Below are 15,982 nucleotides of genomic sequence, written 5' to 3'. Positions count from 1 at the left end.
TGGGATGTACAAGGTACGCAGTCACGTTCGGTTAGAATAGGCGTTATTTAAGTTAGCTGCGTCGCACAGAAAAAGTGCCATGCATGCAATCAATCAATCAATCGACCGACCGACCGACCGACCGACCGACCGACCGACCGACCGACCGACCGACCGACCGACCGACCGACCAACCAACCAACCAACCAACCAACCAACCAACCAAGCAAAAAACCAATTTATCATGTTTCGGAGGGGAAAGACCGTTTAACAATTGTTTTTAAAACAATTGATTTATATTTATAATTGTTCTTCTGTAAGGTTAAGGTACAGTAAATGGGCTATGTCACAGATTTTTGTATAAATTTTGCACATAAGGTACACATTTGGCTCGACGACTTTACATTGAAAATCGAAAAAAATAATGCATTTATCATTTTTTTTTTCTGAAATATCACTGAATTATTTTTTTTCAAAAAAGATGCCCATTTGTATAGAAAGCATATAAAATCGGCAAAAAATATTCTTAAATTTGTCTTGAAATCATCAAAACAACATATGTTGTATACCTCTGTATAGATTTTTTTAAAATTGATATATCTTGTTGATACAAAAACTTCCGTTTAAATGATGTTAAATAAAAAAGAAGTTCACCGACTTTGTCTATACGATAAAAAGCATCATGTCATTGCATTGTAAGCCGTAAAAAATCTTTGTGTGTGTGTGTGTGTTTAATAACCAAAAAGGTAACAGATTGGTCAAAGTCAGTGGCCAATGTATATTTATTTCAATCAAACAGACATTTAGGTATCAACAACATATTATTTTGTTGAAATCTTTTAACTTGTACTTGCAATTGGCGAGTTGATGATTTTAAGACAAATTTTAGAACGTTTTCGCCGCTGTTATCGCTTTCTATACAAATATGAATCTATTTTGAAAGAATTCATTTAGCTTTATTTCGGAAAATAAGTGATAATAGCATTATTTTTTCGATTTTCATTTAACGAGTCTTAGTTGTATACAAACTGCTTAAACTTCTGGAGCAGTCGAGACCACCACCGCCTTTTTGATAGGGCTCATGTTATTCAGTCTTTTTTTCAATGTTGTGTTTTGAAGACTGTTGTTTGTCTTTTTTTATGTAATTGTAGCATACTTAACCTATACATCATATTAAAAGATTACAGCATTATCAGATATAAACATGCAAATTCCAAATGTCATATGTGTGTCACTTTAAGCCAATGATACCTTGCTAAGACATAAAATATATTAGGGACCTTTTGTCAGAAACGAGACGATTACAGTCACTGTCTACTGATGCGTGACAATTTTACAAAAACAAAAGATGTTTAAGAAAGAAGAAGAAAGAATTTACTTCTTTAAAACATTAAGTTATGCTGATTTAACAAATCTTTGTGGGAAAAATTAGTTGCATCAACGCACGGAAAATATCAAATCTAAATTGCGTATATTCATTTAATGGTGTGTTAACAAATACAAATATGTCAAAGAACAAAGAAAATAGGCAAAACATATAAACTTAAAAATAATATATATTAATTAACATGAGTAATATAATTTACTTATTTTGTCACACTAATATGCGTCATGAATATATACAAATATGTAGATGAGATATGATTGCCAGTGAGATAGCTATCCTCCATATACCAAAATGACGTACCCCATGTATACCCGAATACCAAAAATACTTCACTAAGTAAACGACAAATCATACAATCAGTTTAAATATTTCTATAATTTGTTTTTATCTATAATCATCATTGTTTTATTAGAAAGTTTAAAGGTTGATAATTGCATCCCCATGTTGTTAAATAGGTAACAATTGAACTATCCCACGAAATATAAAAACTAAGATAACCTTTCATAAATATATAAAACATGTGAAAACCACATTTATGTAGTTTGTTTTATGTCAAATTTGTTGAGATATATATTCCCTGTATTTTACGGGATAGAAATTTTTTATCTTGTCTTGGCATAATTATTTTTTCTTCGTTTTAACCAGGCCTAGGTATTGAATTTAATAAAAATAAATTTGCTTGCATCCCAACCTCTATCCCCCTCCCTTTGAAAATATCGGCCCGTACCTTTAATGATACTGATATTTAAATGATAAATGTAATTTTGTGTTTTACTTTTGTCAAATATGTCATCACATTTATTTTCGATCATCATTGAAGAAACATTTATTGTCGATATTCTTAATTTGAAATGTATCAATAATAAAAATACATGGACATTTTTTCCGTCCTCAGGATGACTGTTCTTGTTGTGGCTTCAAAAGTATTCTCACATCTGTTTCTTTCAAAAATGGTTCTTTGTTCCATGGTATCTCGTTACGAGTTTTGCCAGGATATCCAAGGTAGAGTTCGGTGATGGACTTAATGTAGCCTTTTTGTCTAATTATCATGGATATCATTATAACAAAAACCATAACTAAAATCATGATAACAGCACTTACCAGTGCTATTAGCACGTAATCGTTTAGGAAGTTCCTATCCTTCTGTGGAACTGAAAATTAAAAGGACAATTTCACCAATGTTTTGCCTTCTCCTTCTTTTCTATCAATGCGTGAAATGTTTTATTTGAAGCAGTATTGTGTAGAAGGTGTAATTAATTTCATTGAAATGTCACTACATTTACCTACTGCTCAAATACTTTTCAATCATTACATGTAGAACATATAAGGATGTAAAAATTGCACATTTTATAGAAGTGATATTTGAAAATTGCCAAAAGATACTAATCACGTCTTTTTTAATAGTTTAACAATGCATTATGTATAACATACTTATGACTTGTAAATACGACAAGAGGGGAATTGGGTTGACTAGTTAAATAAAGGCAACAGTAGTATACCGGTGTTCAAAAGTCATAAATCGATTGAGGGAAAACAAATCCGGGTTACAAACTAAAACCGAGGGAAACACATCAACTATAAGTGGAAAACAAAGGAACAACAGGAACACTGAAGTGCAACAAAAACAAACGCTAACATACATAGAAACGAACTATTTGATAACAACTGCCATATTCCTGACTTGGTACAGGACATTTTAAGAAAAAACGGTGGGTTGAACCTGGTTTAATGGCTAGCCAAACCTCCCGCTTTATGACAATGTTAAAAATGACAACACTACGTGACAGAAATACAGCACAAACACACGCAAGAACATTCATCACAGAGAAACGCACAAACAAATAATATAATAGTCGACACAACATGCAAATCGCAATACAACAACGAACATATTCCATCAACGACAAACACTACAAGATATCACAAACAATGACGCGCTTACGTAACTAACATGCAATCTCGAACTTTATACAATTATTTTCACAATACTCGTCCAAAACAATTTTCATGACAATGATGGTATTGAAAGGCAATTTTATAATTATTTGGACTACAAACGATAAGACATAACACACTATCCAACCGAAACCATCAAACATCAAAAATAAATACATGAATGTTGGATGTACAAAATACCGAGACACGTCGTATAGCAATGCAAATTCACACTCGGCACAACAGTCATATTCTGGAATATGACAATGATGGTATTGAAAGGCAATTTTATAATTTTTTGGACAACAAACGATAAGGCATAAAACATTATTCAACCGAAACCATAACAAAAACTTAAAAAATAAATACATGAATGTTGGATGTACAAAATACCGAGACACCTCGTATAGCAATGCAAATTCACACTCGGTATAACAGTAATATTCGGGAATAGGTCACGTTCGGTACTTAGCAGACAGACGACATAGATGTTAAACCACAATCTAAGACGTGGTAAAAATGTCATTAGTTTAGACACAGACACATCGTACAGATCAACCAATTCGTGATGGTGTCCATAAAATTTACGGAGTGTCATTTTTAATCTTTCCTCCTCATAACTCTGTTGGAGCAGTTTCTGCGTAAGGAGCACACTCCTGTATATGATGTCAGTATAGTGTGAACATGCTCGAGCATAACGTATCTATAAAATATCGAGTCACATATCATTTTCAAAATTATAGTACATTGGAATTTTCTCATTAACGTCGTGATAATGGTTTGAAAAATAATTGCTTTCTACTCCAACGTAGATGGGTCTAACAAGATTTGTTACAACTTTTTGTAAAGTTTGGTGTTCGACGCTCTTCATCTTTGTTATTATTTGACTTTGCGTTGTTTTTTTATTCATGTGACACTGATCAGCTATATGAGGTCCTGTATAGACGAACGTGTGTCTAAGATTGCAAAAAAAAAAAATTATTGCCCTTAGTTAATTGGTTGTAACAGTAAGTATGATAGATTACTTTTGATCTGCTTCATCTATCCTACTCTTTACTTTAAATTTCGGTTGTGCCAAAACGGACGCAAAAATCAGTCTAAAATACCTTTCCCATTACTTTTGTGTCAATTATTCAGGTAGTTGTTTTCTTTGATTGTCTTTTCCTTTGCTCACTATTTTCTTACACCCCTTTTTATGTGTAGTAACGACTTGAGATAAGAAAGCGATGTCATTTAACTAACGATAAGTCTCTTTATTTTGTATTATAGATATATAAAAATCTGACAGATCAATGTTTCAAAAGATTCTGCAGATATGATATGTATTCACTTGTAACGTAGATATTATCAAAACGTTATGAACATACATACCGGTGACTGGGCATGTGTTAAAATGTTAACTCTGAACTTCGATGTGTTTTGTTCCAATCTGACAGGAAATCAACATTTCACCGGTACAGTCTTCCTTTCTTAAGGTGTGTTTTAGACTAATGTCGACCGAATATAATTTCCCATTTTTCTTTTTTGACATTTTTGCCAGTTTTCCATAGTTGACATCCTATCAAATGAAATATATAGACTTTCAATAATCGTTAATCAATATGGACTAGTATATATGCTTTACATAAAAGTTCATCATCATCGTTATTACTGATGGTTCTGTACTGTCTTGCATTGTGCTGTTATTTGATAATGTGAAGAAGTACATTCGGTGTCGTTATTTTTAAGGATTAACTATGGACATAAATAGGTTACAAAGGTGTTTTTTTTTAATCCTACCTCATGGAAAAATTGGCCTTAACCAGATATTGAACAATGTTTTTAATTTTTGATTTTCAATGCTCTAAATCTTTGAAACTGACTGGGTTTTCGAATATTTTTTATTTGAACACCAATGATGAATCTGGTGTACACGAAACGTGATGAACTGAATTAAAAGCCAGATATTCTTGATGAGTTATTTCGTGTTAAGAAGTTGTATATTTGTCATGCTGACAGATCTAACAACGATTTATTTATTTATTCAAAACCATAAGGTGTATCTGTACTAAATTTCATCTTCATTTATTTACATATTTTGTAAAAGTAAAAATTTATTTTGTACCATGAGCAACGTCTATACAAATAGTGCAACTAGTGGAGCAGGATCTGCTGTAGGTTATTTTATGTGAACTTTTTGTCTTTTCGTGGTCTTTCGTTTTTGTTTGTTTGTTTTTTTTTTGGGGTGGAGGGAACGGGGTATTTTTTTTTCATGGCTTTGGTCACTTTATTTGATTTTATTAGTTTTTAATGTCCCTTTGGTGTCTTCCGTCCCTTTTTGATAAGGTTCAGATTTCTTGGTCATTAGAACATGAATAGATATCTGTTCTATTAGCTTACACATTATATTAGATTATTTGTAGGGAGCATTTTTCTTTCCAAAGTTAATTAAGAGACCGTCTACCCAATCCACTTTTGTGTTGTTTTTTGTTTTTTGTTTTTTGTTTTTTGTTTTGTTTTTTGTTTTTTTTTTAATATTTGGGTTTTTATTGAGGTTTTTTGGTGGGATGTTGTTTTTTTAAAGATCAGCACTATAAACTCTTGCAAGATCAAATTAACCTCAAACATGTCAAACATTGGAAGATATTTCATCTTTGTGAGCTTTCGGTGAGATTCAAACTTAAAAAAAAAGAATTGGCCACGCTCTGTTGTGTCGTTGATGCAACTTTTAATGTAAATTTTCCAAAATGCATTGGAAAACGTTTAGTATTAATATACCTAAAATATGATTTCACATACTGGTGTGGGCCATACTTTAGCAAAATGAACGTTTACACTGAAATGTCCATGCTGTAAGCTTGCAGTTACTGTAGTAGTTTCTTTTGGTGGAATATCTATTAAAAATATGTCATTTATACTGTAAACAGTGTAACAACATTAATAAATCTAGAAAATGTGCCAATTTGGCATTCTTAACCTTAATCTAACTTATTAAGCATTAAAAGATGAACTTAAATTAAAATCTTTTTCTAAATTATGAAATGGCGTTGGTAAAGAGCGAAGAATAGCTAGAGTAAATGAAAATTCTGTAAAAAAAATTACATTCATAGTCCTCCTCGTTGAGCTGATGTGTTTTTCGTGTTTCATCTACAATGATACATTTATATTCACAGTCTACCTCAGTCTCTGAAAATTGTTTTATAACAAGGATGTATTGAGACTTATCTTTTCCAAGTACTTCATAATATTTCGAAAGGTCTGCAGAGACAGCATTCATGTACAATACTTTATTAAAAGGTCAGCCTGACCAGCTTCTACTGTGAGGTTTATCAAGTGGAATTTCAGTTTCATTGGCGGTGCACGCAAGTCGCACATTTTCTCCAAAGACCACAGGTTTTGTTAACAGTTCCAAGTCAGCTGTAATTATTGAGATAATTAAGTAAAAGAGAGACACACACTAAGAAGTCTCTTATACACACATCTATATTTATATAGAGTGTGTGAAAGAAAGCATCATTTAAAGTGTTCATTGTGATAAGCCTACAAGCACAGTCAATGCTGCTATATAAAACACTTCGATATTCATCGGTATATATATTAAGTTATCATGAGCTTCACAAGTAAAGGTTTTGTTCAAAGCTAGACTTTTAGCCAGTTTACATTTGTTAACTCTTTTAGCTTTCCTTATAATAATATATTGCTAGCTATGAATAGTTTTCTTTTTCTTCCGTGGTTGTGTGAACTGGTCATTACAAACTTTTCCATAACACCTTTCACATTTTTAAAATCCGATGTTTGCAGAAACAAATTATTGAAACGTTTTAGTGGTTTAATTTCTACCATTTTTAAGAAGTCTGAAGCTGTCACTAAGAAGTTAAATATGCAGTCATACAAAAGTCAATGCATTGATGTGTAGCCTAAAATTTAATGATGATTTGCAGAAAATTTTCATAATCTCCACTTTCTGTTTTCCTCCGTCTATATTTACCTTAAAAACACTGTTGTAAATAAACTTAATCTGTTAGTCCCCAAGAGTATCACCGAACTGGTATTAACAGCCCTTTATCTCAGGACATTTGTACTTCCATGAAAGTAAATATAGTGATTTTTTTAAATATTTTGTTATAAAACTTGTGAAATCATTTAAACTTTAGAAATACACCTCGCTCATGCATAACTGTGATTTCTTGTACGTGTTTAGTTCAACGTTTGGTCTTTTTCGATTATAAATGCCATCAACGTTGTTTATAGGTTTTGGATTTTCAAATATTTTGGCCTCGAGTATCGCTGAAGTGACATTATTTGTCGAGATGTGCATCGTTTGTTATAAAATTTGTATCGTTTCATGTTTTGTATTTTGTATGTTTTACTATGATCAATGTGTACACTATTATAACGTGAAATGATATTTCTTACCTTCTATGTTTTGTTCTCACATTTGGTAACATAAGTCACTAGACAATTGGTGGTTTTTTGGAAAATAATAACGAAACTACATGTACCCGAATGATTTGTATCTATTATTGGTGCGAAAATTCCCACCGTTTAGTAAACATATTAATTACTTTTTGTCAAAGCAATTTAAATGGAACGTGTCGAGTAAAATATTTTATTTTATTCTAAAGACATTTAACTGAAATTCGATTCATAGTAAATATTTTTAGTGGTTACATAGATATATATGCAACAAAGCTTTGTATTCATTTATTGAGATTTTATTTTGCCTTTAAATTTCATAGTCTTAAAATGACCATCATTAACGAAAATATATCTCAATAGTGCTAATGCCGTAAGGCAAGATTTATGCAAGCCAATGGATATAATTTGAAATAGTGACATATATACTTTTCGAACTGATTATAACAATTGAGATAGTTGATACTAATTAGAACTAAATAACTACATGTGTCTATGGACATGCTTCATCAACAAAGTACCGAGTATTGCGAAACATCTGTCCTACGTTCAGGACACATATATTGTTGTCCCTCAGACAAAGCCCATAGTATAACATGTATGTGTTAAAATCACATTCCATCAACTCTTTGATAAGTGAACTAAGTATTGTCAATTAAATTGAAAACCCAAATATACAATTCGTCGATACTTACTGCTGATTCTACACTTAGATGCAGATTGGACGAAAAGGACCAACTATGTTGTTATCTAAAATGAAGGATACAATTATTTTTGTTAGGCAAAAATCATACTCTGTAAATAAACACTCTGACTAAAGAAAAAGAGTTCTTTAAAACTGACACCTGATGCTTTTTTATATCAGGTAACATATTTTATACAGACATTCGTCTATCCTATTGAAACTAGCTATTTTTCGTCCCTTTTTCGTTTATGGTAGACTTCCTGAAAGGGCTAGTCCACAAAAATTAAAACAACAGGTAATAATATATTCTTTAACTTTAAAGCTACATAGATGCTTTCTTTTCATTTAATAGTTCAACGTTTGGTGACTACGGTGATAACATATATCCAATGAAATTTGGAATAACAGATACAATCGAAACACATTGAATTGTTTTAACCTGGGCTTTAATCTAGAAATTATTAGTTAAGGTCGGTTGAGAACTAAACTTTATGATATTGTTAATTTTTCCGGTTGGCAATGTTCATTTCTATGAGCCACATTCCAGTAGCACCTACACACGGAACAGGGGGGAGAAGATATCAAGATGGCGATGAAAACCCATACGTCCATCCAAAACAGATAATACAAAACAAGACAAAGAGTAGACGAAAAGACAATCAATGTTTACGAAACACTTCATACAAAACTAAATATTGAGCAAAACGTACACATCAAAAAACCGGGATTAAACTCAGATGCTCTGTAAAGGTTAGAAGATCCTCCCCCTTAGTGACATCCACTGTTTTACTGCTGTTAAAATATGTTGATGGGTCATATCCGGAAGTAAGGCATTATACAAAAACGGATTGGTATATTTATCTTGTATAACCCTGAGAAATCACAATATTCATACACCATCAAATTCCGAAACCAGAACTTTTGGCCATATGTGGAAGTTTGAAATGAAAAGACTGTGTCCCAGAACATATGATAGACGTGACAGATAGATACCAGTAGAAACATCACAGGCATCGAAAAATAAAACAGCACAATATAAAACACTGCAAATCTAAAAAAAAAAAACACAAATACATATTGTTCTTATATTATATTGTTAAACAACTATCCTCGGTTTAGGGGAGGGTTGGCGCCTTCAAACTAGTTTAACCCGGCCTGTCATAGTCCCAAGTCAGAAGTCTGTAATTCAGTGGTTGTCGTTTGTTGCTATATATGTTTTTTGTTCATTATTTAGTACATAAATCAGACCGTTAGTTTTCTCGTTTGAATTGTTTAACATTTGTCATTTCGGGGCCTTTTAAAGCTGACTATGCGGTATGGGTTTTGTTGAAGGCCGTACGGGGACATAAAGTTGTTATTTTCTATGTAATTTGGTCTCTTGTGGAGAGTTGTCTCATTGGCAATCATACCACATCTTCTTATTTTTATATGACAAAATTATCGATTCAAGTTGTGCACAAGGATGTATATATCCGAGTTGATACGATATTTCAGTGCTAGCATTTCCTATAATGAATTTGTAAAGAAAGTTGTAGCTTAAAAGGAAGCTATTTAACTAAGAATTATAAAGGGTAAAGTTGAAGTTCTCTTTTCAAACGTTTTACTGACACCATCATGCTTCAGTTTACCATTATTGAATAACTTTGTTGCCGATGACCACTGACATATTCTACTTGTTAAGATCAATAACCTTTTCCTACTTTATTACATCATTAAATGCGGCGACTTATTACTGGACAGCTTGATATAAGCAGTATGATGGTTGCAACAAGACTAGCAGGAAGTGCTCACCCTTCCATAACACCCGGTTTTGGCAGGGCTTCGTTACATAACCTGTGTAGTGTATTGTGAACTGATGGCAACAGTCATATTATATTTACAGTGGATAGCTAATAAATTGCTATTTGATATCAGTTTTGTTTTAACAATCTACCATCGAATTGGCAATAACCTATTTGTATTTCTTTGAGGATTTTTCGTTGTTCATATTTCTTAGGTTCCTAGACGTAATCGATTAATTATAATCAAGCAAAAACTACATTTATTTGATTTGTTTAACCTGCTAAAAATTATGATTTGATTTGTTAATTTTTTTTTAAATTTCGTACACCTTAATAGCACTTAATCGATTTTTCTTTTATGTATTATGTGACATACACGGCTTGACAAGACAAGATGGTAGATGTGGGATTTCATATACCCTATTTTTGAAGAAGTTAATTTTAGATATGGTAAATTATCATTTCTATTTTTAACATACCCATATAAAAACATTTTCAAAAAATGATATGAGAAGACAACAGCATTTAGCAATTGTTTATCAAAACTTAATTAAATTGCATTTGAGAATACTAGACATTTAATATACGATGTATAATCCTTTCTCATAATACAAAGCCTTACTATTATAGTCAATTTGTAATATGAGCCTTCGTTTACTAAGAAAATCGAATATTCCAAATAAAATTTAAAAATCGCATTTCTTGAAAATATTTTTAAGATTTAAAGTAATTTAAATATATTTTCTGTCTAATACATATAAAAAGCCACTTACCTTAAAATATTGAGTGCAAATATTAGAAGCTTATGGATAGGATGGTGTTTCACTTCTATATCATGTTTTTTCTACCCGGTTAAGGCGACACATATATGTATTCAAGTTATAGTTGATTACATTTCATTCACATTTGTAAAGAAGCGTATATAATTTCTGTTACATATACTTTAACATTTCGTCAGTATTATAATGTGTGTTAAATATTCTATTGTATTGGTGCAATAAATAACTGGAAAACCCCTGTAAATAGTTTTAGTTTCTCAAACAATATTTCCATAAAGTTCGAATCCAAAGATAAATGGAAACACTTTGTTTACATAAACAAATAAAAAAATCTAAGAAGAAAAATCAAGACATGACGTCTCTTATTGCTTTTATCAGTGCAAAACGCATTATTCACGATAAAACGCATAAATAAAATTCAATAAAAAAAAGTATTCATCTTGTACTTTAATGTTATTGGTATTACAGAGGGAAGAAATTAATCATACACTGTTTTTGTTACAAAACAATAAGCAATATAACTACTTGTACATTGTTTGTACAACATCAAACATGATTACGAATTCTAGCTGTTGTTGCAAGTACTTCAAATAGTGTTAATTTCTATGACACCAAATCCATTTTACATTTTCAGATAAACAATGTTAACTCATATTTTTATGTATGCATGTATGTAAAAATTTCTCAAAACTGCAATTTTGGTAAATTTTTGCATGGTTAAAAACTAAGGCGATGTGGTATAATTGTTTATTAGACAACTATCCAATAAAGTCCATGCAAGTGACGTGGATTCAAAGCTAGTTAGAAGCCAATAACATCTAAGAAATAAAACATGCTTGAAGACCGTACTTTGACCTATAATGTTTTGTTTTTTTTAACTTTTGACTTGGATGGAAAGTTGTCCCATTGGCACTCATACCACATCTTCTTATATCTATTTCGATGACTAAAATTTAGTTTTAGTTTAGGTCATTACCTACACTCACTGTTTAGGTTGTGATAAAGTTTTTATGGAAACCTAACTGTTAATATATAATCCGTTATTTCAAGATCAAAAGATTCGCTTAATGGAGCAGCGATATTACTAGAAAAAACAAGAATCGTCAGATGGTAATAAGTAAAACAAAAAGTCTCTTAAAAAATGAACACGCATTCAAACCGTATTACACGATTTAAATAACAACATGATTGACAAAAACATTCGACACGCTGAGGGTATTCTAACATTTGGGACATGCACATTAGCTAAGATCATTCATATGCAATTATCTAATATTCGAGCGTTTGATTTTGTGAGGTGTTATGGATTTCCCCCTTTTTGAATTTATCTTAAGGTTCGTTTTTTTAAATTCTTTTCCACATGCAATTCTCTGACAGTTACCTTCACTAAAATAGGAATAAATGGTCATTTGTCATTTCGGGGCCTTTTATAGCTGACTATGCGGTATGGGCTTTGCTCATTATTGAAGGCCGAAAGTGACCTATTGTAGTAAATTTCTGTGTCATTTGGTCTCTTGAGGAGAGTTGTCTCATTGGCAATCATACCATATCTTCTTATTTTTATATTGTATGCATAAATTTAGAAAAGAGCACCTTTCTCAAAATAAATTTCTGTATTCAAACGGCTCCTTAGTGAGTAAATTCACTTCTCTTATAATAGATTCCTAATTCCATTGTTATATAATTCAAAGGTTTTATAAACAATTTCGTATTTATGACAATATCATACACATTGTGAAGAAATTTTTTAAAAGACTTTCAAGATCAACAGCAGGACAAACGTTACCCCCTCACTACATTGTGTAGCAAATTGTTTTACTTTTGGCAAATTATTTTAACAAAATGATAATACTTTCATGTATTAGTTGAAATAATGAATAATTTCTTTTGGTTTTTTTTCTTTAATACATAATGAGGTTAGTGTTTTTTTTTTAAGGATTTTATTAATATATTTTTTTTAAATATCTGTTGTTCGTCCACTATTCGAAATGAAAAGGAAGGAGATTCAACATCTTAATACAGTCGTATCGTCATATGTCCTAAGTCAGGAATCACGTCATTGGTTGTCAGTCATATCTTATTTGTTTTCGTTTTCTTTTTAACTTTGTTTTGTCAATTTTCGGAATTAAGTGTTGACGTCGGATCGTTAAAAGTGTCTCTATTAAATAATGTCACCACTTTTTTAGACATTTTTAGACTCAGCTGCTCGATTTAGAGCTTGACACTGTATATGGAATATTGTCTTTTTTGAAGTAGGTTGACCCATAAATATATATTTTACTTTTTATATGTTGTGTAGCAATTATTTTTACGTAAATATCCTTTTTGCATTTCGCAATGTCATGTTTTCCTTTACTGCTTATGACGTTTAAATCCAATGGAAGTGTACTGATTGATATTTTGATTTGAATACATATTTTTTTTGTTTAAGTTCTCATTGGCTTTTTACTAGCTTTCATTAACTACGAGTACTCTCAGATCGGTACTTTGTCACATTAGTACTTACGTTAGTTTTTATTGTGTTTTTGTATCGATATGAAGAGTCCAGCTTCTCTTTAAATGATCTTTATAGTTTACCCTTGTGTTGAGCTGTTACATCACTGTCCTAAGTAACGGAGAGTGTGCAATTAGGTCTGACCACAGCACAGTTTCCCAAGTCAAGAGCCTGTAGTTAAGTGGTTGTCGTTTGTAACTGTATATCATATTTTTTTCATGTCGGAGCCTTTAATAGTCTGATATGTAGTATGGGTTTCCTCATTTGTGAACCGTATGGTGACCTATAGTTAATATCTATGTCATTTGGTATCTGGTGGATAGTTATCTCTATATCTTACCATATCTCCCTATTTTATGTTGTTATGCTCATTGTAGGTGTTAAGCATTAAAAAAAAGTCGAAATTCGTTCAGAAACAAAGTATGTTCCTCTTCTGGCCGACATGATCCTTTATTCATATGAGGCAGACTAAATAAAGGAGCATCTCAAGTAGAATAAAAAGACTCGTGCAGTATCCTTTAATTTCCACCATATACATTGTACTGATGATGTCCTCTAATCAAATGATTCTTATTTAACACAAAGAAAACAAGGTGTGGATACAAATGCGATAAAAATCAATCAGATACCAAATGACGTAGATGTAAGTAACTATAGGTCACCGTTCGGCTCAATAATGACGAAAACCTATGGCTATAAAAGGCTGATATGACAAAATGTAAAACAAATCAAAGAAAAAAGCAAAGGCCTGATTTATTGTCCAAAACAACAAATAAAACCAATTTTGATATGCATTTGATCTTCATTCCTCATTTATGACATCATTGTATGCCACTTAACACTATATGTCTGCCATGGTTAACACGACGGGTGCGTAAGTCGGCGAGGATGTTTCTTTCTTCGAAATTACATGCACTGAGGTTGTCCGCAGAGTTTGTGTTGCTCAATCTGTAGTTACCTATGCAGTCAAATTTTTAATCTTGCCTGTCAACTATGGTCTTTTTTTTTTTCGTTTACCAAACTGTGTTGTCTATATTTCATTGACTAATAGTTTTCCTGGTCCCCTTTGTACATTCGTACTTTTTGTTGTTATATATATACAAGTCTAAATTGAAAACAACGTTCAAACCTATGATTGCTTTGGATAAAAACCGCAATTTTTATACGTGTGCATGCAAAACAAATTTCTTGGTAGAGGGGTCTAAATACAACAAAAACAACATTTTCCAAAAGACCAAAAAAGTGAAAAAGTATATTTCAACATAACGCATTTGACTAGCAGGTCGAACAACGGATGTTCTTAAACCCTATATATATGATATGTTTTTTTTTTCTATATAAAAGCTCTCCTGTTTTTTACTAAAACTGCTGCATAAAAAAAAACTGATTAAGACTGCGATCAATTAATTGTTTTAAATTTCAACAGAAAAAAATTGGCATTATGATTCAATCGAAAAGGCAGTTGCATGGTGCCAGGCTATGCAATTAATTAAAAATAGCAATTACGATATGGAAGTCCTGCATGTATTGTAGTCATTATAACAATTAAAAGCTAAGTGTGAAAAGGATGTTTTCATTTAAATATATTGTTTGAAATCATATTTAGACCAGGAAACAACTTAATCACATTTCAATAGAAAAATAAATAACAAAAATACATACGGAACACTATATAGGGAACTAGATTTTAGCATTTAGAAACCCATTAAAATACGGAAGTGACATAGTTTTATATTTTGTGTATTTGTTGAACGCAGCGTGATGCTACATTTTTTTTAGATCACGGTGAATAACCTTCTATTGTCACATGTTTTATGAGATTAGTTTCTCATGAATGCATACTTCAATTCATATGTATAAAAGAAAGAAAAAGTAAACCCAAGAAATATAATAAATCTAGAAAAGACATACAGAAGGCATTACAGCAAGCAAGCACCATCGTCTGTCGCTATAAATAATTAATTGTCAATTTTTGCATAAGTATACAGTCATTGACTGGCCGTTAGAAGCTTCAGTTTGTCGTTAATTCTGTAATGGGATTTGTATTGTTAATCACTGTTTTAGTTTTCTTTTCTGTTTGGATTTTGGTCATTGTTACTATTTCCTCATCTCCCTCGCTGTTTAAAAAACTGTAATTTTTCAACTAAAAGTTCATCCTATTTCATTGCAATCGATATCAAATATTGAGAAATTCGAGAAACTTGTTTATCTCAAACTCAACAGATGACGATTATCTTTTTAAACATATGACGTTGGCGACGATATCATATCGTGTTTCTTTATAACATAGATTTTATTTTTTTTTATATTTGTCATCACAATAGCTACAAACTACTGTGTCAATAATACTTTTATGTACCCAATCAAGAATAAGGGTTTATGATCATCTTTAAAAACAATAACTTTACCAATACAGAAGATTTAACACCACTTATAGAATTATATAATTACGAACACAATGATTAGTGCTGTGATACATTTGCTCTGAGTGATCAAGATCTAGGTAAAGAATTCAGGTTATAAAAAGAATTAAGGAAATCCTCTTGT

The 15,982-nt window shown here is 31.5% G+C and overlaps 1 long non-coding RNA gene across 1 annotated transcript; it reads right to left on the bottom strand.

The window, feature by feature from the left end:
* Positions 1-1,468: 1,468 nt before the first annotated feature.
* Positions 1,469-7,958, bottom strand: LOC127711069 (uncharacterized). The gene is made up of 4 exons (XR_007986457.1): positions 6,383-7,958; positions 6,059-6,174; positions 4,673-4,859; positions 1,469-2,517 (listed from the first exon to the last, which is right to left on the bottom strand). It is a non-coding gene; the product is annotated as an uncharacterized LOC127711069 (long non-coding RNA).
* Positions 7,959-15,982: the final 8,024 nt, after the last annotated feature.

This window comes from Mytilus californianus, unplaced genomic scaffold (genome assembly GCF_021869535.1).
Source record: "Mytilus californianus isolate M0D057914Y unplaced genomic scaffold, xbMytCali1.0.p SCAF_8, whole genome shotgun sequence".
Taxonomy (NCBI): domain Eukaryota; kingdom Metazoa; phylum Mollusca; class Bivalvia; order Mytilida; family Mytilidae; genus Mytilus; species Mytilus californianus.
The sequence above is the reverse complement of the archived record's forward strand: the minus strand, read 5'-3'. Positions and strand labels throughout refer to the sequence as shown.